This window comes from Lissotriton helveticus, chromosome 4_1, assembly GCF_964261635.1.
Source record: "Lissotriton helveticus chromosome 4_1, aLisHel1.1, whole genome shotgun sequence".
NCBI lineage: Eukaryota > Metazoa > Chordata > Amphibia > Caudata > Salamandridae > Lissotriton > Lissotriton helveticus.
The window spans coordinates 1,387,316,779-1,387,342,669 of NC_136063.1; the positions used below are offsets into that span (position 1 = coordinate 1,387,316,779).

The window sequence follows — 25,891 nt, forward strand, 5'->3', positions numbered from 1 at the left end:
TGGCGTGGTGACCTCTTTGGCTGTACTTCTCAATAAATTCATCTACTTTATCATAAGGATTCTGGTGTACTTATCTTCAACAATTTTGGGGACGATACTTAGCAGCAACTGACCACTGAAGAACGAAGCTTCAAGCTCTACAACTCAACTCGGTCGATTGCAGCCTTCGAGATTCGCCCGCAACGAATCCACGAGCTACTTCTGCCCCTCCTTCGGTTTGGCAGCCTATCCGATTACGGATCCATATGCAGTTTTTCACGAACGAACACGGTGAGGACTAACGAACAGTAGACTGGTGTAAGGTTATATAAGGCTGTGTGTGAGCAAACCACAGCACTTTAACAAAGCCCGGTTATGCATCCGTAGTCAATGTAAGTTTCTGAGGTGACAGGGAATGTGGAAATGTGCAGAAAGATTAAGGATTAATCATAGGGTTCTCAAGGTGGGGAAGCAGAAGGAAGTGACATTGTTGAATTGGTTGGCCATATCAAGCCTTTGGACAAGGAGAATGCCTAGATCCGTCCTAGCAGATTCGAAAGGAGACAGAGAAATGCCTAGTGCTTTAGGCCACAAAAGGAGAGACCAAGTGAAAGATAGCATTAGAACATAAGCACGTGTTTTTTCTCCGATAAATCAAAGTTAGTTGGATATCACCCATAAACCAATGGATACAAGACAAGTGTGGAAACTAGATTATGTGACTGTGTTATTTTTAGAGATGTACAAAATACATTGAGAGTCATCTGTGTAGGAAATGATGTCAAATCCAAACGATTTAACTAGATAAGCATATCAAATCCAAACGATTTAACTGGATAAGCAAAGGGACATATGTAGGCATTGGAAAGAGTGTGGCTGAAGAAAGAGTTGGGCTAAATGAAAGAGTTGGACTAAATGAGAATCCTTGGGGAACTCCGAAGAGAGAAGGCGTAATAAGGAGAGAAGGGGGCAACTTCAGACCTGCCTAAGAAAGAGGAGCTAAGCTTTTTTAAGACTTGCAAACAGATGCCAGAGATGAAAATGTGTCTGAGGAGAGTGGGCTTTGACATGGTATCAAAGGTTTCAGTGATGCCGAAGAGGAGCCGTCCTGATACAAAATCAGACGAAGATCGCAGGTGGCCTCCAGCAAGGCTGTATCCATGTTGTGAGAAGGACAGCATCCTAGCTGAGATGGGTCCAGAAGAGAGTTGGATTCTAAGCAGGTGGAAAGGTACATATTTTTCAATATACTTAGTAGGAAGCGGTTGAAGAGCGATTGCTCTCCTATTAGCAGGAATGAAAGGATGTGCTGTGGAGTTGTTTCAGTAAGAGCAGAACTCATGCTTATTTCCTGCAGGCTGAGTGGACTGCTGAGAGTCAGACCTTATTGCAACGCGCACTGGCAAAACGCTGGCAGTCTTCCTTTTACTCTTTCAGGTCTCAGTAACAGCAGGTCTTTTTCTCAGCAATAGTTTACATTTCCTACTCATGCAGGGAAAAAAGCAAATATTCCTATTTCTATTTAAATCCTTTTCTCTGTGCTGGTGCACAGAACTCCTAGAAGCAAATAAAAAGGTGAACATATGACTCACAGGGCCAGCCTATAACCTGAAACAGCAGTAACAGAGGACAAGCCAACAGAAGACAAGCCACCTGGCCCCTCAGATTTAAAGGTACACTTAACATTTGAGGGATTCAACCAATATCAGTCATATGGGAACCAGCATCTTAAAAGGTACACTGGCCTTCAGATTTCCTTGGTGATTAGAGGCATTCACTAATGCCCACTGGGTATTTGCATCTGACAGAGACAGCTTTTAAACAAGTAATGTCTCTTGCAGCTCCCCTTGCCAGGGCTGGACAAAGAGGGCAGGTGATATGTAGGCATATTTCCTCTTCTGTTAAGGTATTTTTGAGCGACCATTCCTTTGTAAACATTCTTTTGTGCACTCCCTCATTCTTTCGGGCCACAGAGCTGCTCTGTTTGTTTGAGCGAAGGATAAATGGGCAGAATAAAGGTTTCCTGCTTCATTAAAATGGGTGTGAACTAAAGATGAGGCACACAGCAGCTGGCTTACAACGACTGATACAGGGAGAGGGGACAGCAGTGCCGGAGGATATTCCATGAAAGGGGAAAAGCACTACCACTATCCATATGAAGCACCTTGCAACGGTCGACTGCATAATTGCAGAGCCCCCACACTGCAGAAGCCACCCCAAACATACAAAATCCCATTCACATACACCTCTTGAGCTCTTGGGCAGATACGCAGGCTCACCCATGACACACGACATGGCTTTTATCAGGAACAGCTAGTAGGTAAATGATCCAGTTTGAAAGTACAAGTAAGATGTCTTGTACCCTACAACTATTAATCAATTGCCAACACCCACTATTAATATTATGGTCTGTTCAGGAGTTCACTGAAGTCCAGTTGTTTCCTATAGAGCAACACTAAGTATGTCCAGCACCTGTTAGGCTACTTGTGACGTGGGCAATCTGTGCAGCAAAACGTACTGTTTGTCAGAATGATGACAGCAGGGCGGCACATTTTTACTGTGCCAAGAACATTCAATCTTACAGTACCATTCAATTCTTCCCAGCAGACGTGACTGTTACTGAGCAGATTGACAAAATAGAGAGTCACTATATTGCATGATAAAAGAATATTGCGTACGCTACCTCAACTGGCATTGCATCAGTAAGGTATTTGTAGTTAAGAATGGTAAATATATACTTAACTTGAAGATGTACGTCAATGTTATTGACTTCTTTGTATTGACATACAACAGACTGCGAGGTGCACTTTGAGCTTGCACATTAAGCTTTGACTCTAGAGAGAAACAAGAGATCTGGCTTGGTGAACATCACGTCAATCAAGTTTTTGATAAAGATTCTGAGGCCAATTCTGTATAGGAGTGAAACAAATTAAGGGAAACATATTGGCAGCTCAAACTTCTGAGATACAAATGTAATGCAATGCTACACCATCCTGATTTAAATATGTTTAAAGAGAGATATCCAGATTATGGATAACTTTGAGCAATGACACTAAAAGGTTAAATGATAGACAGATGTATTGGGCATATGTAACACACAGGGCACGAGTCGGGGGTACACTCTGGTGGAGGGCGTCCACCCACTTTTTTCACAGGGTGGACGCCCGGCCAAGAAGTTGGGCCCCACTGATAGATGCTGAATTCGTCCCGGTGTAATTTCCAAACACTGGGACACTTTCAGCAGCGCCTGCACATTGTTATCTGCTTTCGATCGGCAACAACGTGCAGGGTGCAGGCGGGGACGGGGCTCTCTGATTTCAGACTCCTGCTGGCCCTTAACAAAAGTCGAGTCTGAGGGGGCATCAGGCCTCCTTTTGTTCGAGTCTCCTGGCTGGCAGCAGTCAGGAGCCTCTCACTTAGATGCAAATGCAGAAGAGGGGAAACAAAGGCTCACACCTTGTTAGCACTTCACACATACTTAAGAGAGGCACTTTTCACTTTGTCCAGTCCCGGTTTATGAGATATGCATGCACTGTCAGAACTTCAGATCTGTTGATCTTTCCCAGTATGTACACAAAATAAATAGCATTTATATAGTGCTTACTACCCCTGAGGAGGCATTGTAATAATTTAAATATCACTATTTTTTCTTTTAAAGCACTATGGCTAGAGGAAGCTTTACGCTGACACAAGGCAACATTGTTTTATGTGTAGGTACAAAAGTGTGAATCTTCTGCCTAAATCAGGAAGGTGTGCAAGTATACTCGAAATGTGCTCAAATGTACTCATGATACACCTGCTAAACATGTATGTGAGGGCTTAAGATCCGATTTCACTTCTTGTGATGCCACTGTGATGTCATGCGCGTCACGCGCCTCAATGTCACGTGCTGTGATGCCACTTGTTTACTGATTTACTAGGTTAGTCCCTCCACTTCTTTTTTAGGTCTCGCCTAGCGAAAGCAGCGCATGCGTTGATCTCGCGAGTACCTTTTGGAATCACTTCAGTGGTGGGCTTGTATGCGCGCGTCTGCATGGACAAACATGACTGCTCTTGCCAGGTGTCCATAGCAAACAAAAGCATGCGCATGTCTGTAGGGACTGTGGGCAGCCCAACGCCATTTTGCATTGCCATAGCAACGAAAATGCCGCTTCAGCCTCTGCTTTTAACTATTGTCGCAATCGCTTTCACAGCTGCTTCTTATATTGCCGCTTCCACTCTGAGAATTGCCCCTTCTGTGCGACTTTTCTGCAGAGCAACAACTGTGAGCTGTGATTCACGTTCATCCTTTCAGCGTTTAATGTCGAGGACAGTTTCTAAACAATGGGCTTCGGTGAAACCAGAGAGGGGGAAGGCGGGGCCCCCGACTGCCCGACGGTGACTGCCCTGATTGACCAAAACATTTTACTGGTCCCACCTCCTGACAGATGCAACTAACAGTTGGCACCAATTGTAGGTACGGCCGGTTGTGTGGTGTTCCTGCCAGCTAGCGCTGATTAGTTGAACTGCGTGGATGTCACTGCTGGTCGAGAGCCCACGCCCATCTCCACTGAGACCTGTCCTCACGCGCTGCTTCCTGCAGCTTGATTGTTTCTGTTTCGCGCCTCGAGAGGCGGATTTTTCTTGTTGTGTCTCATGCGATGGGCTCGGCGAGGCAGCAGGTAGACTGCGGAATGTGATGTCATCACCTGTTGCTCCTTATCTGTAGCGAATAGGTCATGTTTGAGGTGCTCGCACACAGGTGCACAATTCACAGTTTCTGTCAACGATTGTGCAGATACTATGTCATATGTGGACGAAATAAATATTGTTTTTGGAGTGGTGCACATATTGCTCCAACGCAGCTTCCAGCATCGTTAGCAGGGTGCGCAAATAGACAGAGGCGGCCAATTATTATGACTATTCAAACAGGGTAGTTGTGATAACCCGACAGTGCGGCTAGATAGATACAGGGACCGCAGTCCCAGTCCACCTTTCTTAGGTAGACTTTCAGCCGTGTTTTGTTGAATTCCAGAACTCCAAGAGGAAACGTTTCCTTGTCTTTGAAGCTACAAGACCAATGCCGCCTGCGTTGTCGAAAAGCTGATTTGAATGTGCTGAGTTCTGCATGTTTCTTTATTGTGGAAAAATACAGTACAGTGCTCACGCGACTAAACCCTGGCATGGCCTGTACCTTTTCTGGTCAGATGAAAAGAGCCACACAGCCAGAACATGGTTACAAAATGGATTACGTGAAAGCCCCCAATTCACTAATAAGCGGCACTTCGCGGAAGCTTTGTAATGTTCCTAAGGTGGCATGCGGCATCCATGAGATGTAAAGAAAACGTCACGCTTTTCTTTGAATACGGTTTTTGTTTATTTTTTTCACAAGGCATAGCTAGGGGTAAATAATTCAAAATAACGCCAGATACAATGCTAGCATTATAGGTTTATTGGGATTTCCCATTAATCTCCAGGACTCATTCAGCCTCCCCAAAAAATGGAAGAATGCTAATGAAAGGTTTGTGGCCGGTCATTCACCAGAACCAAATTCGCAACATATGAGTACTGTCTGAAATAGAGGTGCACCATGTATCCCACAAAACACTCGGAGAGCTAATGATGAGGAAGGAGCATATGGCCCGACTAAAATGGAAACCAAAGTCATTCCTGGTAAGAACATGCATTGAAAATGCAATCGGTCTCACCTTTGATTAGGTTAAAGCCATGTGGTTTGCTAATGGTATTGTATAGCAAAGCAAATGGCTTTAACTTAATAAAAGGCGAGACCTATTGCATTTTTAATGCTTGTTTAGGACTTGTGCCCTGGTAACACACTTGTGCAGTTAAAAACACACTGCTTCAAAGTTCAAAGTGCACTGAAAGGAAACAAAAGCAACAAGTTAAGTGGGACGGACGAGATAAAAGTCAGAAAAATAAAAAGTATATGATTCCCGTTTTTTCCTGAACAATCAAAGGGAGTTCTATAACGTTATAGCCAGGAGTGAGATGTTTAACCAACCCATCCATGCCGACTGAAACGTAGGGCTTCCGGAAAGCAATGTTTGACGATCTGAGTAGCGTAGGTGGCATTTGCTTAGTAATCTTCGGCTTGGGATAACAAGGGGCCTTTGTTGCAAATTGGTCTATCTGCGGTGCAGAGGAACAAAGAGTATCCACAGACAGTCCAATTACATCGCTCCACTTGACAGATCAGCTGATTTAAGATCAAAATTAGCTCTGTGATGTTGTCATAAGTGGATTTCTACCTATTTCCATTCGTACTCTATGGTAAAGCAAGTTGGTATACTCGAACTTTGGGAAGAAGGCTTTGAGAAGGAATGCCAGAAAATGTAAGTAGTAGTTCAGCATGAGGAGATGGTAGTTGCATAATTTAACCAGCCTAGGTATAAACCATTTTTTCAACCAAGACTCCTAGATTATGGATAACCAGGACATCTGGAGGCTGAAGTTTAAAAGTGGAAGGCCACAGGGAAGACAGACACTGGCACCTAGTGAGCCAAAGATCCCCCCCCCCCCGCTGTTCCAGGTACAAAGTGAAAGAAGGGGAATAGAGACCAGAACCTAGAAAGATCCCAAAATGGGACAGTAACAGGCGCAACCTGTCTGTCTTCATCATGTGTGATCTCTCAGCACAAAAGTACACAAACAAAATGAAAATCACAATCCTAAATTTATAGATAAAATTATTTAGTCAGGATTATAAATCAAGTTTATATTTTAGACTCGAAAACAAGAAATGCCTAGAGGGAGACCTTCATTTGAAGAAAAAAGGGGAACCTAACATCAAGGTGAAGAACAAACCCTGATCCAAGAAGAAGTAGAAACTTATCAGATAAGGAGCAAAGAGAGAAGCCACTTGTTACAAAAGCAGTTCCGCACTGCCAAAACAAGCACTCAGAGAGAAGGACCAGAAGGAGTAACACCAGCTGAAGCATCAGCCCTATTACAGGAGAGCTAAGTTAAAGGCCTAAGCTAGAGCAGGGCGAAATAGCCATGTTAGCCTCCTTCGGAACAACGGGTCCAACGATTCCATCCTCAGGTGGAGATGCAGGGAATTCCAAGCTTTTACAGCTAGGAATGCGAAAGAGCGGCCACACCACTTAACTTTCCTTACCCATAGGATAACTGCCCAGTTAGTACCTGAGGATCTGGGATTACAGCTGGATTTATGACAGGTCACCAAAGAGGTAAGGTATCGTGGAACTCTGTCATTAAATATTCTGTGGCAAAAGCCCGTGGCTTTAAATAGAATTCTCTCTTTGAGTGGCAACCAGTGCAGAATGGTCTAGGCAGGCCCCGCAGGAGCACAACCCAGGAGGTTTAGCACTAAGCGGGCAGCAGCATTTTGAACTTTCTGTAATTTCTGCAGTCTCCCTTTAGTGACCCCTAGACCTATATAATAGTTGAACGTAACTGGAATCACTGGCATTATCAAATGACCTCCTTGGCAAGGCAGGTTGTCTAACCAGGACCCTGTGTTAGTCACGAAAACTGTAAATACAGGCAGAATGCAGAGAAGACCAAAAAAGATAGTTGCTCTGTAGTGCATGCCTCATAAATGCCACTTTAGAGGCCATCTATTATGCACAGCTAGCACTGATACAACTGTGGTACGGAATAATCAAACACTGTGTAACATTTGACATCTACCTTTTTAAACTTGAGATACTTCAAGCAAAGGTTTGGATTACTGTGACAATACAAAGGCAGCATGACTGCAAGTTGGATTATTTTTCAGCCAAAGGTGGATGGCTTTCAAAAATGTACGAAAATCACACGTGTATTGAAACTGATTGATATGGAACAAAGGGATAGTTGCACAAAGTAAAAATTGTCACTGTGGATGCAGCGCTGCTTCTCTTTCTCTGGGACTTTGGCATTTTCCTAACTACTGCACTTGCCTTGATTCTGGGATGCAATCTCTCCATAAAGGGTGTACCGTGGCGTGGCCTTTGTTTGTGTAGAATTTAATGGACGTCTCGTCTTTCATGCAGTGCTTCGCAGTGGGTGTTTTGCCTGTGTGTGTACTTGTCAAGTTAATCAGGCTGCACTAAGTACAATATTGCAGTGGTACAATGCTTACACTCCAAGAAAATAAAACGATTGAGGTATTTAAGATACAAAGAAATTATTATGAGAAACAGGAAGCAGACACACGAGGATTATGGGTAATACTAAAATGTCCTATATGAATAAGTGAACATTCTACTTATTTATGAAGAGGGGTAGGTAGAGTGCTAGCATCCCTTTATGGTAACCTTAGCTAGAAGAGAGAGAGAGAGATAGACTGAGAGTCAAGTGAGAGAGAGAGGAGAGAGAGAGAGAGAGAGAGACAGAGAGGGAGAGAGTGTGTGTGTTTTTTTTTACCATGGGATCGCTGACTTGCACCACCAGCAAGATACATGGCTACAGTGTCTCTTGTTTTTCAAACTTTGCAAATGTGTAGCTTGTGTAGTGTTACTATGAAAGGAGGAACAATGAAGCACTTAAACTAGGAGAAAGAAGGCTTTTGCAGGTCTAGGTATGCCTGAAAGTTTCACATTAAGAATTTCGGGCACTGTTACTTTGTATCTGGTTTGTTGGTTTTGTGGGAGATACAGGTTCACTAAAAGTAGCTGGGGTTTTCAAGGGTGGTACAAAAGGGTTTTCTGGGGCGAGTAGACATAGGTGAGAGAGGCAGCAGGTGACCCACGCCAGTGCCCATTCAAATATGAAGCATCTTTGTTCTAGATGCAAATAAAATCGAATTAGCAAACATTTAAATAATAAAATCAGAGTACAATTAAAGTAACACGAAAAACAGAAAAAATAGTACCTTGTACGCCTTCCACAGATCCATGCCAGTTCAATGTGCCACTGTTTCTGTTCTAGTCCTTCACAGCAGTACACACAACAGCTGAAACAGAGAATCCCAGTTCAATATGTTGCAGTCACATAGTAACAGAAAACAAATTATTTTACAATCCCAAAGAAATACCTTCTGTGTGAATGAAAAAAGAAGTGGTCTCCGTAGCCTCAGACATAGACAGTTTATTTATTTCCTCTTCACATGAATGGCATTTTTTTTTTAATAAGTTGGCATAGCATGTGAAATTCAATACCCTGTTTGCCTGATATCAAGCCAAACAATAAGCTTTGCTTCATTAGAAAATGTTATCAAATTTGAAAATTGTAAAATCCTTGTAATTTATGCTACTGGTATTCAAATATTTTGAAAAGAATAAACGTTTTATTCAATCAGTCATTTTGAATATTTCTGAAAGAAGAGAGCGACCGTTTACTAGAGAAACAACAGAATGTAGAACCTTAAAAACAGACGACGTAAAACAGGGCGCTCTTCCTAAAATAGCAGCATTCCTGTCATGGTATTGTATCATTTCTATAGTACTTTGCTACCTCTTGACGAGGACCCATAGCGCATTCTTATTGGATGAATAAGTGCATACTGCATTTGCTGCGCATGGTCACAAAAGGGTGTTGGTTGAGGTGTCACGATTGATTGGAGTGTTTTGGTTTTGTACACGAGGCCAGCTGAGTAAGCTCCTGATCTGGCCAAGCATGTGTAATAGCATTATGAGCACTGAGCAGAATGTGGAAAGAGTGTGAGGGATAGATATGCAAGCAGAACATAATAAAAAGTGGTATGCCTTGTAATCAGAAGGCAATGAAGCCGCAATTGTGCGACTCGTGATGTATTGATTCCACTCTCTTTAAATATGCTGATCTCCAGTGGAAGGCTCCACAGATTATTTCAGTAAGCATTGACAAAGCATTCATTTTGGTGTGTATGCACTGCAAAGTTTTTTCCCAGGCTTTGCTAACAGACCGAAAAGCTATCTTGTGCCCATGAGCAATAGAAACTTCTCTCACAGAGTAGGCACAGCCAGGGAGTAGAAGTGCAAATGTCCCCACACATGAACAGGCCCAGCAGTGGCATCAAAAACCACACACACATAGATGTATTAAAGCACAAACACACCAGTTAAAGCAGTGCAAGCTTCATTTGAAGACCTTGAGCAGAAGCAGCACAGCAAGCTTCAAGGCATATTATTGTAGGGGCAGCACAGACACCTGGTGTTCATTCTTCGCTCATCACAAACATACAACAGGATACAAAAAGCACTGCATCGGCATCAGCAACACACACCACATAAAGAACAAGTATAGCAAATGCCTCTCATATTAGCAAAACAGTTAGCATAAGAAGACAGCAGCAATCTTTCAGTGATAAGTTTCACACACAGACTAAACGAGCATTGACATAGCCAATAGATCTTGCCTTTGAGACCTTATAAGTGTTTAGCCAGAGCTATTGACTTTACCAATGTCTTTAACCTATGTTGCAGAGCATTGTGGCTGCTGTGCAGCGTGCTGAAAAGTTATAATAAAACAGTGTTAGAAGCATTTGTGTTACCTCATATACAACCAAGATGACAATCTGCACAACTGAATGACCCTATTAAAAAAAATGAACACAAATATCATATACTAGTTTTTTTTTGTGCTAGCAATGCTGACAACTTCTTCCTGCCTGTTCTAATACTTGTTTGTTATAGCTTTTTCTGTAATGGGGGAGACATAAACAGCAGGATGGCCGAGGTTGGGAAATAGTACTTGAATTACAACACAAGCAGTGGACAGTCACTAGGGGAGAAGAACTATTGTTACTTACCTGTAAACAGGTGGTTCTCCAGTATTGGTGTCTTTCATAGATTCACATGCTTGAATATTCCCCGTCGTCGAAGTGGGAGTCCCACGGTACATAAAAATAGCAATATTGCTAATATAACATAAATGATAATATCATAGAGTAATAAAAATAGAGATAATACACTGTAAAACCTCTAAATGGTAACTTCCATAGGAAGACATTACAAGAGAAAAAACTCATTTGTAACATATCAGTGTCATTATGTTGGTCCAAACTGCAGCCAATCAGGCTCAAGCACCCTCTAGAACCTTCTCCTCAGAAGCTCAAGCCCTCAGATTTTCGTAGCACTAGTAATAATAGCGTATGAGGAGAAGAGAGCCTCTGAGGGGAGGAAGGGTGGGTCGCATGTGAATCTATGAAAGACACCAATACTGGAGAACCACCTGTTTACAGGTAAGTAACAATAGTTCTTCTCCAGTATTAGGGGTGTCTTTCATAGATTCACATGCTTGAATAGAATAGATAGCAGTAACTCCTTAGCACTGGGATTGCAAGCATCTTCACAAGAAGTAAACACATAGCTTAAAAGCATATAGCAATCACAGAAGAAAAAGGAGGAGGGAACAGAGGCTCACCTTATTTAAAGAGATGGCGAAGCACTGCTTGCCCCACTGCGGTATCCGCCTCATTGATGGAATCCAAACAGTAATGTCTGGTAAAGGTGTGCCTATTCGACCACGTTGCCGCCCGGCAAATCTGGTGTAGAGGCACTCCGGCAAACAAGGCGGTGGAAGACGCCATCGCTCTCGTCGAATGTGCCTTCACAGGACACTGTAAAGGCTTGCCAGCTTGTTGGTGACAGTAGGATATGGCTGCTGAGAGCCATCTTGCAAGTGTTTGTTTTGTCACTGAATGTCCCCTTCGCATTCTTCCATATGCTACAAAAAGTTGATCTGATTTGCGGAAAGGGGCAGTTCTTGAAATGTAAAACTTTAGACAACGACTGATGTCTAAGGAATGAAGGCGTTGTTCTGCCGGTGACTGTGGATTCGGGAAGAAAGTCTTCAAGAAGACAGGTTCGTTCAGATGGAAATCTGTAGGCACTTTTGGCAAAAAAGAGGGATTGGTACGAAGAGATACTCCATCGGGTTTGAATTGCAAATAAGGAGGCTTGATTGTGAAAGCATGAAGATCGCTCACACGGCGAGAAGATGTTAAGGCCAAAAGCAAAACGACCTTCCAGGTAAGAAATTTGTTGTCTGCTCTGTGGATTGGCTCAAAAGGAGGCTTCATGAGCTGTGACAATACCACGTTGAGTTGCCATGCCGGAGGCGGGCGTCTGATAGGAGGAAACTTCCTGAAGAGACCTTTAAAGAATTGTCTGATAATTCTGGATGAGCAGAGAGAGGTTGAGCCATCATGCCTGAAACGTGAAATAGCTGCCAGAAAGACCCTCAAGGTGGCATGAGAGAGGCCAGACTGAGCAAGGCTTAGAAAGAAAGGCAACAGCTGTTCCGGGGCAGAAGTGAGTGGATGGACATTTGCTTTTGCGCACCAATGGCAAAACCGTTTCCACTTTAGTTTGTACGTTTGAACAGTTGAGGAAGCTCTAGCAGAAGCTAGAATCTCTCTGCATTCTTGGGGCATCTCTAAGTTCGCGAATTCGAGGTATTCAGGTTCCATGCCCATAACTGAAGAGTGGTCGGGTCTGGATGGCAGACTTGGCCCTCGTCCATGGACAGAAGGTCCGGACGTGGATGTAGACGAATGGGCGTGCATTGGGACAACAGAAGAAGTTCTGAGAACCAAGCCTGTCTGGGCCAACGAGGTGCGATCAGTATCAAGTGGCAGGGTTGCCTGCGCATCTTCCACAACGTCCTCGGCACCAATGGAATGGGAGGAAATGCATAGGCGAACAGGCCGCTCCAGTTCATGAGAAGGGCGTTGCCGCTGGACCCCGGATGAGGATGCCAGCTCGCAAAGGCGGGGCACTTCCGATTCAGTGGAGTGGCAAAAAGGTCCATCAGGGGACGACCCCATCGGCGGAACACCATGTCCAGAGTCTCTTGATGAAGCTCCCACTCGTGGGTCGATGATGTGGACCTGCTCAACGAATCCGCTAGTATGTTTGAAACCCCCGGCAGATGGACCGCCGTCAGGGAGATTCGATGGCGAAGAGCCCAGTTCCAGATCTTTTGAGCTAGCCGAGACAAGGGCTGAGATCTTGTGCCGCCCTGTTTGTTCATGTAGTGCATGCTGGTTGTGTTGTCCGTTTGAACCAGCACGGACTCTCCTTGCACTACTGGCAGAAAAGATCTGAGAGCAAGGAAGATCGCCAGCAGCTCCAATCTGTTGATATGCCATGTTCGTTGTGACGGAGTCCACTTTCCTTTGATTGAAAGGTCTAGGAGATGAGCTCCCCAACCCTCCATGGATGCATCTGTGGTCAGTGTTAGATCCGGAGGAAGGGCCAGAAAGGAAACTCCTTCGTTTAGGTTGGATGGTTCTCTCCACCAAAGGAGACTGTCTTTCATGCGAGACGAGACTCTCACTAGATCGTTGAAGGATCCTGACACTTGGCGCCATTGCAGGTCTAGTTCCTCCTGAATAGGGCGAGTGCGGAGCCTGCAATTCGGGAGTAGAACGATGCAGGACGACGCCATCCCCAGAAAGGACTTCAACATGCGCACAGAAACTGACTGTTTTGAACGGATGAGGGTGACCAGACGTACTATTTTCACCTGTCGTTCTTGGGAAACGAAGGCTTTTGATAATTCCGTGTCGAGAATGGCACCCAGGAAGTTCCTCCTTTGTGATGGTGTTAAATGTGACTTGTCCACGTTGATGGTCAACCCCAGTGACTCGAAAGTCCGCAGGCAGAGACTTGTGTCGTGAGCCAGCTGAAGAGGAGACGGAGATTTCAGGAGGCAATCGTCCAGATAAGGAAAAATCTGCACTCCTTGAAGACGTAGATAAGCCATGACTGGGGCCAGGACCTTCGTGAAAACACGAGGCGCTGAACGCAGGCCGAAAGGCAGCACCTTGAATTGGTAATGGACAGTGCCCACCTTGAACCTCAGGAATTGGCGATGTTGTTGCAGAATCGGCACATGAAAATAGGCGTCTTGCAGATCTATCGTGGACAGGAAATCTCCGCTGCAGAGAAGCCGCAAGACTTCTGACAATGTGAGCATGCGGAAAGACTGCTGTTTTAGAAAGAAATTGAGCGCCCTCAAATCCAGTATAGGCCGCCACTCTCCCGTCTTCTTGGCAATGAGGAAAAAACGTGAGTAGAAACCTGTCCCTTGTTGTGATATAGGAACCACTTCGACTGCACCTTTTAGTATGAGAAGACGAACTTGATGTTGCAATTCTAGCAAATGGGGAGGTGGCGGGCCTGATGGCGGAGAATGAGGAGGAATCTCTGTGAACTCCAAGGCATGACCCTTGCGAACAATGTCCAATACCCATTGGTCCGATGTTATCAGAGACCATTGGGAATAAAACTGCGAGATTCTCCCTCCAACTCCTTGTGTGACATGAGAGTCACTGGCGTTTGTTGTTGGCACCCCTATAAGTAGGTTTTCCTTTATAGGGTCTTGACTGATTTTGGCGAGTAGACTGCTGGGAGGAGTAACGTTGATTGCCTTGGTTGAATTGGCGGTACTGAGTGTGTCCTCCTCGAAAAGTTGTGGAAGACGAACCTCTTCCACGGGCGCCACGAAAGGGCTGCTTCTTAAATTGTAAAGAGACTAGCGATTTTGCTGTATCGGTGTCCTTTTTAATTGACTCAAGCGCCTCGTCAATGTGAGCGCCAAAAAGAGATTCACCGTCATAGGGCATGTCGAGTATCTTCGACTGGACTTCTTGTCGGAAAGAAGTGGATTTAAGCCAGCCCTGGCGGCGGAGAGCCGCAGCACTGGCGAGGATGCGAAATCCCGTACTCGCCACATCAATCGCACAGTCAATCATTTCCTCTGACGCCCTCATGCCATCCTGGAGAACTTGCTGGGCTTCCGCTCTGGACGCTTCTGGAATTAGTGAAACGAATGCGGAAATGTCAGACCACATTTGCCTGTCGAAACGACCTAGAATGGCCAATGCATTTCCAGCGCGTACAGACGTAGAGGACATGGTGGAAAATTTCTTCCCAATGGCGTCCAAACGTCGACCCTCTCTATCCGGTGGAGTAGTGAGAGGAGTCGCCGGATTGCGGGATCGTCGCTGTGCCGCCTGTGTGACAACCGAGTCTGGTTTGGGGTGCGACAGCAAACAAGCAGGAGAACCTGCAGGAGCCTTGTACTTCCTTTCCAGGCGAGGGACTTGTGCCGGCAAGGAGTTTGGAGAATTCATAATCCTCATCCCTTCTTTCCATACAAATTCTATGATTGGTATGGTGTGAATTTGTTTGTATGGTTTGTTTTTGAAATCGTAGAGAAAGCAATCTTCTTGCCGCTGTTCTCTTGGCAATTTAAAGCGGTCCGCCGCTTTATTCATCAGCACATGGAAGCTTGCTGTATCAATGGAAGGCGAATCACCTGCCTCTGGCTGTTGCGGAGAAGGTGTCTGTATCCGATAGTCGTCGTAATCCACCATATCTGGATCTTGCTCATCGTCAGTATCCTGGTGTAATTCTCCTTCTTCACTGTCCGACTCATCCACCCCGTGCGCACCAGGTTGCGGAATAAGAGGGGGGTGAGGGCGGGGAAGCTCTGGCAAAGCAGGCTGCTCCAAAGACTGCGGATGGGTGGCAGGGCCGCAGTCCTCCGCAGGAGCGTGGCTTGGAGTACCCTGAGGGGTAGGCGGAAACCTTCGGTTGTAGTCATCCAGCATATGCTGGAGGTTTGAAAACAAAGAAACTGGGAAAGATGCCATAGGAAACTGGACCAATTGGTCATCCGGTTGGACCACTTCCTCCACCTCCTCCTGGTCAGAACTGGAGTCTTGACATTTTATGATTAACTCCGATGGACTGTGAGCTTCATCGTCATCCTCTTCCCCCATAGATCCAGTCTCGTGATCAGTTGCCATCAAAGGTGAGGGTAATTGGAGATCAGGAGGTGGCAACTGCAGAGAAGAGTCCCTGCCAGAGGTCAAGGAAGGCAGTGGTACCAGAGGCATGGTGGCAAAAGAACCCAATCCTGACGAGGATCCTGAACATGCCGCTGAGGAAATCGCCATCGTCGACGAGGTAGGGCCCACTGAGGGATTCGTCGTCGACGGTATCGTCGTCGACGGAACGTGCGTCGACGGAGTCTTCTTTGCTGGGATCTGAGGAGACGGCAGCCTCGTCGACGGTGTCTTCGTCGACGGTATCCTCGTCGACGGTATCTTCGTCGACGATAATGTCGTCGACGGCATCGTCGTCGACGGTACCTTCGTCGACGGTACCTTCGTCGACGGAACCGGTGTCGCTTTCTTCGACGACGACGCCGTCGTCGTGGAGCTGGTCGACGGAGCACTCGACGTCGACGGGGCTCTCGTCGTCGAAACCATCGTTGCCTTCTTCGTCGACGATGTCGACGTCGACGAGGTGGTCGACGGAGAGGCTGACGTCGACGGGACCTTCGTCGACGATGAATCCTTCGACGTCGAAGAGGTTTTCTTCGTCGACGGCAACTTCGTCGCCGACGAGACAATAGGGATCGTCGACGGGATTGTAGTAGCTCTCGTCGACGCCGAGGACGTCGACATCACCGTCGTCGACGACGAGGAAGCAGACGTCGTCGTCACAGAGGTCGTCGACGAAGACATCAAAGCCAATCTTGTGGACGGAACGGTCGTCGACGAGCCCGTCGACGACCTGGGAGTCAAGACTGTCAGAATACTGATAGAGCCTGGACAAGACGCCTGAGAGCCAGGTCTCGTGGGCGTTGACACAGAAGGCATAGAACTTGAAGATTGTGCCACAGGCAAAGCCAGCTTTTTCTCTTTCTGAAGAAAAGGAGAAGGCAAGTCTTGAACACTCCCACGCTTGGAAGGGACAGTGGAACAGCCTGACTGAAGACTTACTGCGTCTGACAGAACATCTTCTTTATCTTGGAGGCGCTTCAACCATATAAGAAGACGACCTTCCCTGTCTCTGAGAGTCTTAGAAGGAAGAGCTCTACAGAATTTACATTCATCCACCTTGTGGTCAGGGTACAGGCAGTAAATACACTTTTGGTGGGGGTCCTTCTCAAACAACCGTAGTTTCCCACATGAAGAGCAAGCTCGAAACAAAGACTTCTTACTTGACATTCTGGAAAAAATAAGTTGAAGAGACAAACTCTGAAGAAAACTGAGCAGAGCTCAGGGAGACTCCCTTCACACGACGTGCGGTAGAAAATCTGAGGGCTTGAGCTTCTGAGGAGAAGGTTCTAGAGGGTGCTTGAGCCTGATTGGCTGCAGTTTGGACCAACATAATGACACTGATATGTTACAAATGAGTTTTTTCTCTTGTAATGTCTTCCTATGGAAGTTACCATTTAGAGGTTTTACAGTGTATTATATCTATTTTTATTACTCTATGATATTATCATTTATGTTATATTAGCAATATTGCTATTTTTATGTACCGTGGGACTCCCACTTCGACGACGGGGAATATTCAAGCATGTGAATCTATGAAAGACACCCCTAATACTGGAGAATCAACAGTTGCCAGATTCTAAGGGCAGGCTGAGGTGGTGCTGAGTGATGCTGGGGTGGTACTGAGGTGGTGGTGTGCTGGTGCGGAGGTGATGGTCAGGTGATGCTGAATGATACTGAGGTGGTCCTGGGTGATGCTGGCTGAGGTGGATCTGAGTGATACTGTGGTGCTCAGTCATGCTGAGGAGGTGGTGCTGCACTGGTGCTCGAGTCATGCTGAGTTGGTGCTGTGCCAGGGGGATGCTGTGCTGATGCTAAGGTGATGCTGTGCTGATGCGGAGGTGGTGCTGCACTGCTGATGAGGTCGGACTGCCCTGGTAGTGGTGTACTGATATGGAAGTGGTGCATCTGCTGATGCTGAGGTGGTGCTATGCTGGTGCTAAAGTGGTGCTGCTCTGATGCTGATTTGGTGCTGCACTGGTGGTGGTGCAGTGATGAGGAGGTGGTGTTGAGTGATGCTGAGGTAGTGCTGAGCCATACTGGTATGGTGCTGAGTCAAGCTAAGGTGGTGGTGCTGCGGTGGTGCTCATGTGGTGCTGAGTGATGCTGAGTTGGTGCTGTGCTGAGGTGATGCACTGTTGCAGTGGTGGTGCTATGCTGATGCTGAAGTGGTGCTGCATTGGTGCTGAATTGTTGGTGAGGTGGGGTTGCCCTGGTGCGGAGGTGAGGCAGTGCTGGTGGTGGTGCACTGATGGGGAGGTGGTGCTGTGCTGATGCTGTGATGGCGCTGTGCTGATGTTGAGGTGCTGTGTAGGTGCTGTGGTGATGCTGGAGTGGTGCTGCGCTGTTGCTGAGTTGGTACTGCACTGGTGGTGGTGTACTCAATGTGGAGGGGGTGCTGTGCAGATGCTGAGATGGTGCTGTTCTGATGCTGAGGTGGTGCTGCGCTAATGCTACAGTGGTGCTGCGCTGGTGCTGAGGTGGTCTACATTGGTGCTGAGGTGGTGGTATGCTTGTGCAGAGGTGGTGCTCAGGTGCTGCAGAGCGATACTGAGGTGGCGCTGAGTGATGCTGAGGTAGTGCGGAGAGATGGTGAGGTAGTGCTCTGGTGGTGCTGGGATTGTGCTGAGGTGGAGTTGAGTGATGCTGAGTTGGTGCTGCAGTGATGCTGCACTGGTGCTATGCTAATGCTGAAGTGGTGCTGCGTTAGTGCTGAGTTGCTGCTGAGGTGGTGCTGCACTGGTGCAGAGGTTGTGCTGGGCTGGTGTGGAGGTGGTGCTGTGCTGGTCCCGAGTTGGTGTTGGTGCTGGTGGTGGTGCACTGATGCGGATGTGATGTTGTGCTGATGCTGAGGTGGTGCTGTTGAGTGATCATGAGAAGATGCTGAGGTGGCATGAGTGATGCTGTGCTGGTGCTCAGTGATGCGGTGCTGGTTTGCAGTTGGTGCTGAGGTGGTGCTGAGGTGGTGCTGAGGGATGCTGAGTTGGTACTGTGCTGAGGTGATGCTGCGTTGATGCTGAGGTGATGTTGCAATGATGCAGAAGTTGTGCTGCATTGGTGTCGTATTGCTGCTGAGATGAGGCTGCGCTGGTGCTGAGGAGGGGCTGCGCTGGTGGTGGTGCACTGATGCAGAGGTGGTACTGTGTTAATGCTGAGATGGTGCTGGCGCTGAGGAGCGGCTGCTCTGATGCTGATTTGGTGCTACACTGGTGGTGGTGTACTGTTGAGGAGGAGGTGCTGCCTGATGCTGAGTTGGTGCTGGGGTGATGCTATGTTGAATGTGAGGTGGTACTACGCTCATGCTGAAGTGGTGCTGCATTGGTGCTGAGTTGCTGCTGGGGTGGGGCTGAGCTGGTGCTGAGGTGGGGCTGCACTGGTGGTGTTGCACTGATGCAGATGTGGTGCTGCGCTGGTGCTGAGGTGGTGCTACACTGGTGGTGGTGTACTGATGAGGATGTGGTGCTGTGCTGATGCTGAAATGGTGCTGTGGTGGGGCTCAGGGTTTGCTGTGCTGATGCTGAGGTGGTGCTGAATGATGCTGAGGGGGTGCGGAGTGATGCTGTGGTGAGTGAAGTGCTCAGGTGGTGCTATGCTGATGCTGAGGTGATGCTGTGTTGATGCTGAGGTGGTGCTGTGCTGCTGCTGTGCTGCTGATGAAGTGGTGCTACGTCGGTGCTGAATTGCTGTTGAGGTGGGACTGAGCTGCTGTGGCGTGCGGCTGCGCTGGTGGTGGTTTACTGATGTGGAAGTGGTGCTATGCTAATGTTGAGCCGGTGCTGTGTTGATCTTGAGGTGGTGCTGTACTGGTGCTGAGGTGGTGCTACGCTGGTGCTTAAGTGGTGCTGCTCTGATGCTGGTTTGGTGCTGCATTGGTGGTGGTGCAGTGATGAGGAGGTGGTGCTGCGCTGGTGCTGAGGTATGTGTGCGCTGACTGTGGTGCACTGATGCAAAGCTGGTGCTGAGTGATGCTGAGTTGGTGCTGTGCTGAGGTGATGCACTGATGCTGAGGTGCTGCTATATTTATGCTAAAGTGGTGCTGCGCCGGTGTTGAATTGCTGTTCAGGTGGGGCTGAGTTGCTGCTGAGTTGGGGTTGCGCTGGTGCTGAGGTGGGACTGTGCTGGTGGTGGTGCACTGATGTGGAGGTGGTGCTGTGCTGATGTTAAGGTGGTGTGTAGGTGCTGAGCTGGTGCTGCGCTGTTGCTGACTTGGTACTGCACTGGTGGTGGTGCACTGATGAGGAGGTAGTGCTGTGCTGATGCTGAGATGGTGCTGTGCTAATGCTGATGTGGTGCTGCACTGATACTGCAGTGGTGCTGAGGTCGTCTACACTGGTGCACTGCTGAGGTGGTGGTGTGCTTGTGCAGAGGTGATACTGAGGTGGTGCTGAGGTAGCGTTGAGTGATGCTTTGGTGGTGCTCTGGTGCTGTTGGGGTGGTGCTGAGGTGGAGTTGAGTGATGCTGAGTTGGTGGGGCGCTGGTGCTGAGATGGTACTATGCTAATGCTAAAGTGGTGCTACACTGGTGCTGAGTTGCTGCAGAGGTAGTGCTGCACTTGTGCAGAGGTTGTGCTGGGATGGTGTGGAGGTGGTGCTGTGCTGGTGCCGAGTTGGTGCTGGTGGTGGTGCACTGATGCAGAAGTGGTGCCGTGCTGATGCTGAGGTGGTGCTGTTGAGTGATCCTGAGGAGATACTGCACTGGTGCTGAGTGATGCTGTGCTGGGTGATGCTGTGCTAGTTTTCCGTTGTTGCTGAGCTGGTGCAGAGTGATGATGAGTTGGTGCTGTGTTGAGGTGATGCTGTGTTGATGCTGAGGTGGTGTTGCACTGATGCTGAAGTTGTGCTGCAATTGTCTTGTGTTGCTGCTGAGCTGAGGCTGCGCTGGTGCTGAGGAGGGGCTACACTGGTGGTGGTGCACTGATGCAGAGGTGGTGCTGTGCTGATGTTAAGGTGGTGCTGCACTGGTGCTGAGGGGGTGCTGCACTGATGCTGAGGTGTGGCTGTGTTGGTTGTGGTGCACTGATGCAAAGGTGGTGATGCACTGGTGCTGCTATGATGCTGAGTTCATGCTGCAGTGGAGGTGGTGCACTGTTGAGGAGGTGATGCTGTGCTGATGCTGAAGTGGTGCTGTGGTGGTGCTTGCGTGGTGCTGTGCTGATGCTCAGGTGGTGTTGAGTGATGCTGAGGAGGTGCTGAGTGATGCTGTGGTGAATGAGGTGCTCAGGTTGTGCTGAGTGATGCTGAGGTGATGCTGAGGTGATGCTGAGGTGATGCTACACTGATGCGGTACTAAGCTCACGCTGAAGTGGTGCTGCATTGGTGCTAAGTTGCTGCTCAGGTGGTGCTGTGCTGATGCTGAAGTAGTGCTGCGGTAGTGCTCAGGTGGTGTTGCACTGTCTACCTGCAGGATATATTGTTAAGTAACCTCACATTACAGGCCGTGTTTGTAGAGCACAAGAAGACATTCCTTGATATTGGTTTTATTTCACCAACAATTGAAACCTAAAAGAAAGCATCAAAAGTTAAAAGTTGGCAAATTAAAGCTGCTTCCATTTTCATAAAATGGATAAATACCAGCATGTTTCCCTCTCTAATCGTTTCCAAATAATCACAATGTCAAAAGCACAATGTAAATAGGTTAATCTACTGTTGCCCATCTTCTTAAACTACATTTCCATTAAGTAAGTATAATATTCAAGGTTTGGACATTTGAGCTAATGAAACTCTGTATGAAAAAGTGCTCGTGAAACCAAAGACAGTGGGAAACCAGATAAAAACATGATTCGCGGCCCTCGGGTGGGCACGTTCGGAAAGCTAAATCAAGCAAATGTAAAGGAAAAAGTAGTCCAACAAAATTAACTTATATGGCAGATTGTGAAGTGATCCATGTAAGAGGGCCAGTCTCCAGGGCATGATCAAAACAGCAAAAGGAGGGACAAATGTACACTAGTCACAAACAAAAACAAAGGAATTTTGAAAGGCACCTGCAGGAACGAATTGAAACGAATGATGATGCTGAAAGCCCAAGTAGCAGATGCAGCGAAGTGTCGAGAGACAGCGCATGAGCTGCCTAGGGGAGACCTATGAAGCTCTGACACACTTACTCAGTGGCAATAGTCCCCTGGAGGAAGAAGTGCCTTCTTGGTCCCTTCAGGGCACGAACAGTGGATTTTCTCTAAGACGGCTACCTGTTTCCACAGTTAGTCACAGGTCATCAAGACCTGGTTTTACAGGAAACTGTTTCTGAAGGGCTACTCTGAGGAGCCACTGCTGAGATGCTCTCCTGGGGTGATCACTCCTTTATCCTAGTCCCACTGTCATCACTCTGACAATACAGGAATCCTCCCTGAGGCCCAGTCCAGCAATGCCAGTGGCATTGCAGAGGTATCCAGATGACCGTCCGGTTTCTTTGATCTAAGGTCTAGTGAAGTAAGCCCACACACAGACTGACTTTGATCTAAGCAAAGGGGCAAATATTTGAAGAGTGACCATGAATGCACCCTGCTCACCTGTGTTATAATTTGAAAAGCAGAAACAGTTTGAAACGGGGGGGGGGGCAGGGAGACGCATTCTTCAGGAAACTATGGACGATTCAGACACAGAGCATGACTGGGTGACACTGACATGAAGAAAGAGAAACACTGACATAGACACTGGAACGGGGAGACAATTATAATGGCAATGGGAAACACGCACACTGGGACAGGGAGACAGAGGTGAAGCTAGTAGTTTGAAAATATAGACATCTGGACTGCTATATAGTGAAAATAGTAAAGAGGCAATCATTGGACGAGAGAGACGCAGACACAGAAATAGAGGCTAGGTCACCTGGGCAGGGAGATGTGGAGAGAAAAGTAAAGAGGAGTTGGGGAGAGTAATTGGCCTAACAGTAGGGTGGTCGACCTCAAATCTGGGGAACTGGGTTGGAGTTTCGGCAATGACGCTGAACATCCTGTGATTCTGGACAAATCACTTCATCTCTCTGTGCCTAACAAAAATGAATGTGTCTTCATGTAATGCAACTGGTGCTATGTAAAGCGCTCTGATACCCGATTCGGGTCACGTTCGCACTATATAAAACTCTGGGGAAAAAAGCCATTGGTGCAGAGCGACATTCCTAGGAGACACTGACAGAGGAGAGGGGGACACTGGACAGAATAATGGCAGCCAGAGTCAGAAGTAGGACATTTCCCTAGTTTTTGGCCCAATTACTGTTACATCCCTCCTGTAAATCAGGCTCAATAATGCAATAATCTCATATTAACAGTACTCTCTATGAATGATGTTGTCCATGACTGTGTAATCCACTGTGTTCTAAGCAGAAGTGATCCATATTTCTCAGAACTGCGAAGTATGAAAACCGTAGAGGGGGTGACAGTACAGTGAAGCATAATATCAGAGGCTGCTGGACAGGATGTTGGAATACCCTGTCCAATCTTGGTACTAACATCACTTTTTCAGTGGGCTTCCAGGGGCTGAAGCTGCAGAGCAGCGTATCAGAAATGAGGGTTCATAGAAAGCACTAACCACAGTCAGGGCTTAACGTGTGCTTTGCACCGGGCATGACATTTTAATGACTGAGACTTATTATGCCAAAGACTTTGACCTACTGCAAGACAAAACAAGCATTGACACAGCCATTAGATCTCACCAACGTGAGAGCTATTGGCTTTGGCATTGTGTTTTAGCAATTACGTACACCAGTATGGCTGCTGTTCAGAATGGCGAGAAGTTAGTGGATTGGACAGGGTTGAGGTAGATTGGAGTGGGCTATATTGGGGCGGAGTTGAATGGGGTAGATTGGGGTGGAGTGGGGTATATTGGGGTGGAGTGGAGTTGATTGAAGTAGATTAAGGTGGGGTAGATGGGAGTAAGGTAGATCGCGGTAGTCTGGGGTGGAGTGGGATATATTGGGGTAGATTGAAGTGGAGTGGGGTAGACTGGGGAAGAGTGAGGTGGATTTGGGTAGATTGGCATGGAGGGGGGTTGACTGGAGTGGAGTTGGATGAATTGGAGTGGGGTAGATTGGATTAAGGTAGATTAGGTGGATTATAGTAGGGTGGAATGCCATGAAGTGGGGGTAGATTGGGGTAGTTCAGAGTGGGGTACACTGAGGTGGAGTGGGATAGATATGAGGCGTGAAGTAGAGTGGGGTGGGGTACAATGGGATCAGGTAGGGTATTTATTTTTATTTATTTATTTTACAGATTTATAGAGCGCATGGCTGCCCATGGGCGTCCCAGCGCTGATAACAAGAACCTGGTGTGACGTGCCTTATGGGAAAAGCCATGTTTTAAGTGCTCTGCGGAATGAGAGAGGGTTAGATTGGTCTCGGAGGTTTGAGGGAAGCGAGTTCCATAGTTCAGCTGCGTTATACGAGAACAGTCGGCCGCCAGAGCGAGCTTTTCTGATCCTGGGTACCGAGGCTAAATTGCAGTTGGAGGAACGGAGCGTTCTTAGGGTGGTGTGAGGTGAGATGAGGTTTTGGAGTATGGGGGGGGCCTTGCCGTGCAGAATCTTATGGGTCGTACAGAGAGCCTTAAATTGAATTCTCTCTTGAATGGGGAGCCAGTGTAGGGCCTTCAAGGAGGGTTTGGCTGAGCAGCGACGATGGGTTCCTGTAAGGATACGGGCTGCCGCATTTTGAGCCGTTTGAAGTTTAGCCAGAACTTTTTTAGGGGCCCCCAGATACAGGGCATTGCCATAGTCCAAATGGGAGAGCACAAGGCCGTGGATAAGGAGTTTGCGGGATTGTGCCGGGAGCAAGGGAAGGATTTTCCTTGCTGATCTAAGCAGGCCGTGGTAAGTTCCAGCGGTTTTCCGTGCTTGGGCTGAAAAGTTGAGCTCTTCGTCTAACCAAATGCCCAGGCTTTTGATTTCAGGTTTAGGCGCAGGAGGAGGGCCCATGGCTGACGGCCATACGGATATGGAGCTGTGTAGAGATTTGTTGCCTAGAAACATTATCTCGGTTTTTTCGTTATTTAGCTTGAGGTGGGAACTGCTCATCCATTTCGTTATTTCGATTAAGCATGTGTGGAGGTTGGAAACGGAGTGGTCATGCTGGTTAAGGGAGACCACCAGTTGAGTGTCGTCAGCGTAGGTCAGTAGTTTGATTCCGTAAGGGGCGACGACTTTCTCGAGGGGGGACATATAAACATTAAAAAGGGTTGGGCTCAGGGATGAGCCCTGGGGTACCCCGCAATTGATGGTTGTAGGTCTGGACGTAAAGGTGCTCTCTGTCACCTGGAAAGATCTGTTTTTGAGGAAGGATTCTAGCCAAGCCAGAGCCGTTCCTGCAATTCCAAGATGCCTGAGTCTTTGGATCAGGATTAAGTGGTTGACGGTGTCGAAGGCAGCGCTGAGATCTAGGAGGATCACTGCCACTGATCCCCCTGAGTCGATGATCTTCCTTGCTTCTTCGACTACCGTCAATATTGTAGTCTCGGTACTCTGGCCCGGCCTGAATCCCGTTTGGGAGGGTTCCAGTAGTTTATTAGATTCGAGGTAGTGGGAAAGATTTTGGTTAACATGTTTCTCGGCTATTTTGCTGATGCCTGGGAGTAGGGAAATTGGCCTGTAGTTGCCGAGTTCAAGTGGGTCAAGGTGAGGTTTTTTGAGCAATGCTTTCACCATTGCTCTTTTCCAGCTGGGAGGGACAATGCCTAGGATGAGCGAGTTATTGATGAGTTTTGTCAGATAAGGTAGGATAGTAGGTCCGACTAGTTTCAAAATGTTAAGTGGAGCAGCGTCAGTTGGACTGCCACTTTTAATGGAGTTGAGTATGAGGAGGGTAGTGTCGGTTGTAAGCGGGGTGAAGGCTGACAGCTGAGTGATAGATACTATAGGTGGTGGAGTGGGTAGGTTGACGTCCGGGATGGTTGTGAGGGCGTCCAAAGGGGTAGGGGGAAGTGATTTGATGATGTTGGCAATTTTTGAGTTAAAAAATTCCGCAAGTTCATTGCAGCGAGTGGCTTAGGGTTCAACCAGGGGAGGGGGCTCCGGTATTTTACGGAGTTTCCTGGCTATTTGATACGTTTCTCAAGATGAATTGATGGATGATTTTATTTTCTCCTCAAAGTAAGCGATTTGTGCGGCTTTGATTGCTTTCTTGTAGGAGAGAAGAGTTGTTTTGTATTCAGTTTTCCTGGTGTGGTCAAATTTTTTTCTCCATTCTCTTTCTGATCTCTTGCA

General features: G+C 47.3%; 1 long non-coding RNA gene across 2 annotated transcripts in view; it reads right to left on the bottom strand.

The window, feature by feature from the left end:
- Positions 1-25,891, bottom strand: part of LOC144827524 (uncharacterized) — a 333,562-nt gene that overhangs the window by 107,872 nt on the left and 199,799 nt on the right. For both annotated transcript variants that reach the window (XR_013610231.1, XR_013610232.1), the window contains one exon: positions 8,798-8,878. This is a non-coding gene — a long non-coding RNA (uncharacterized LOC144827524). The remainder of the gene's footprint in view (positions 1-8,797; positions 8,879-25,891) is intronic.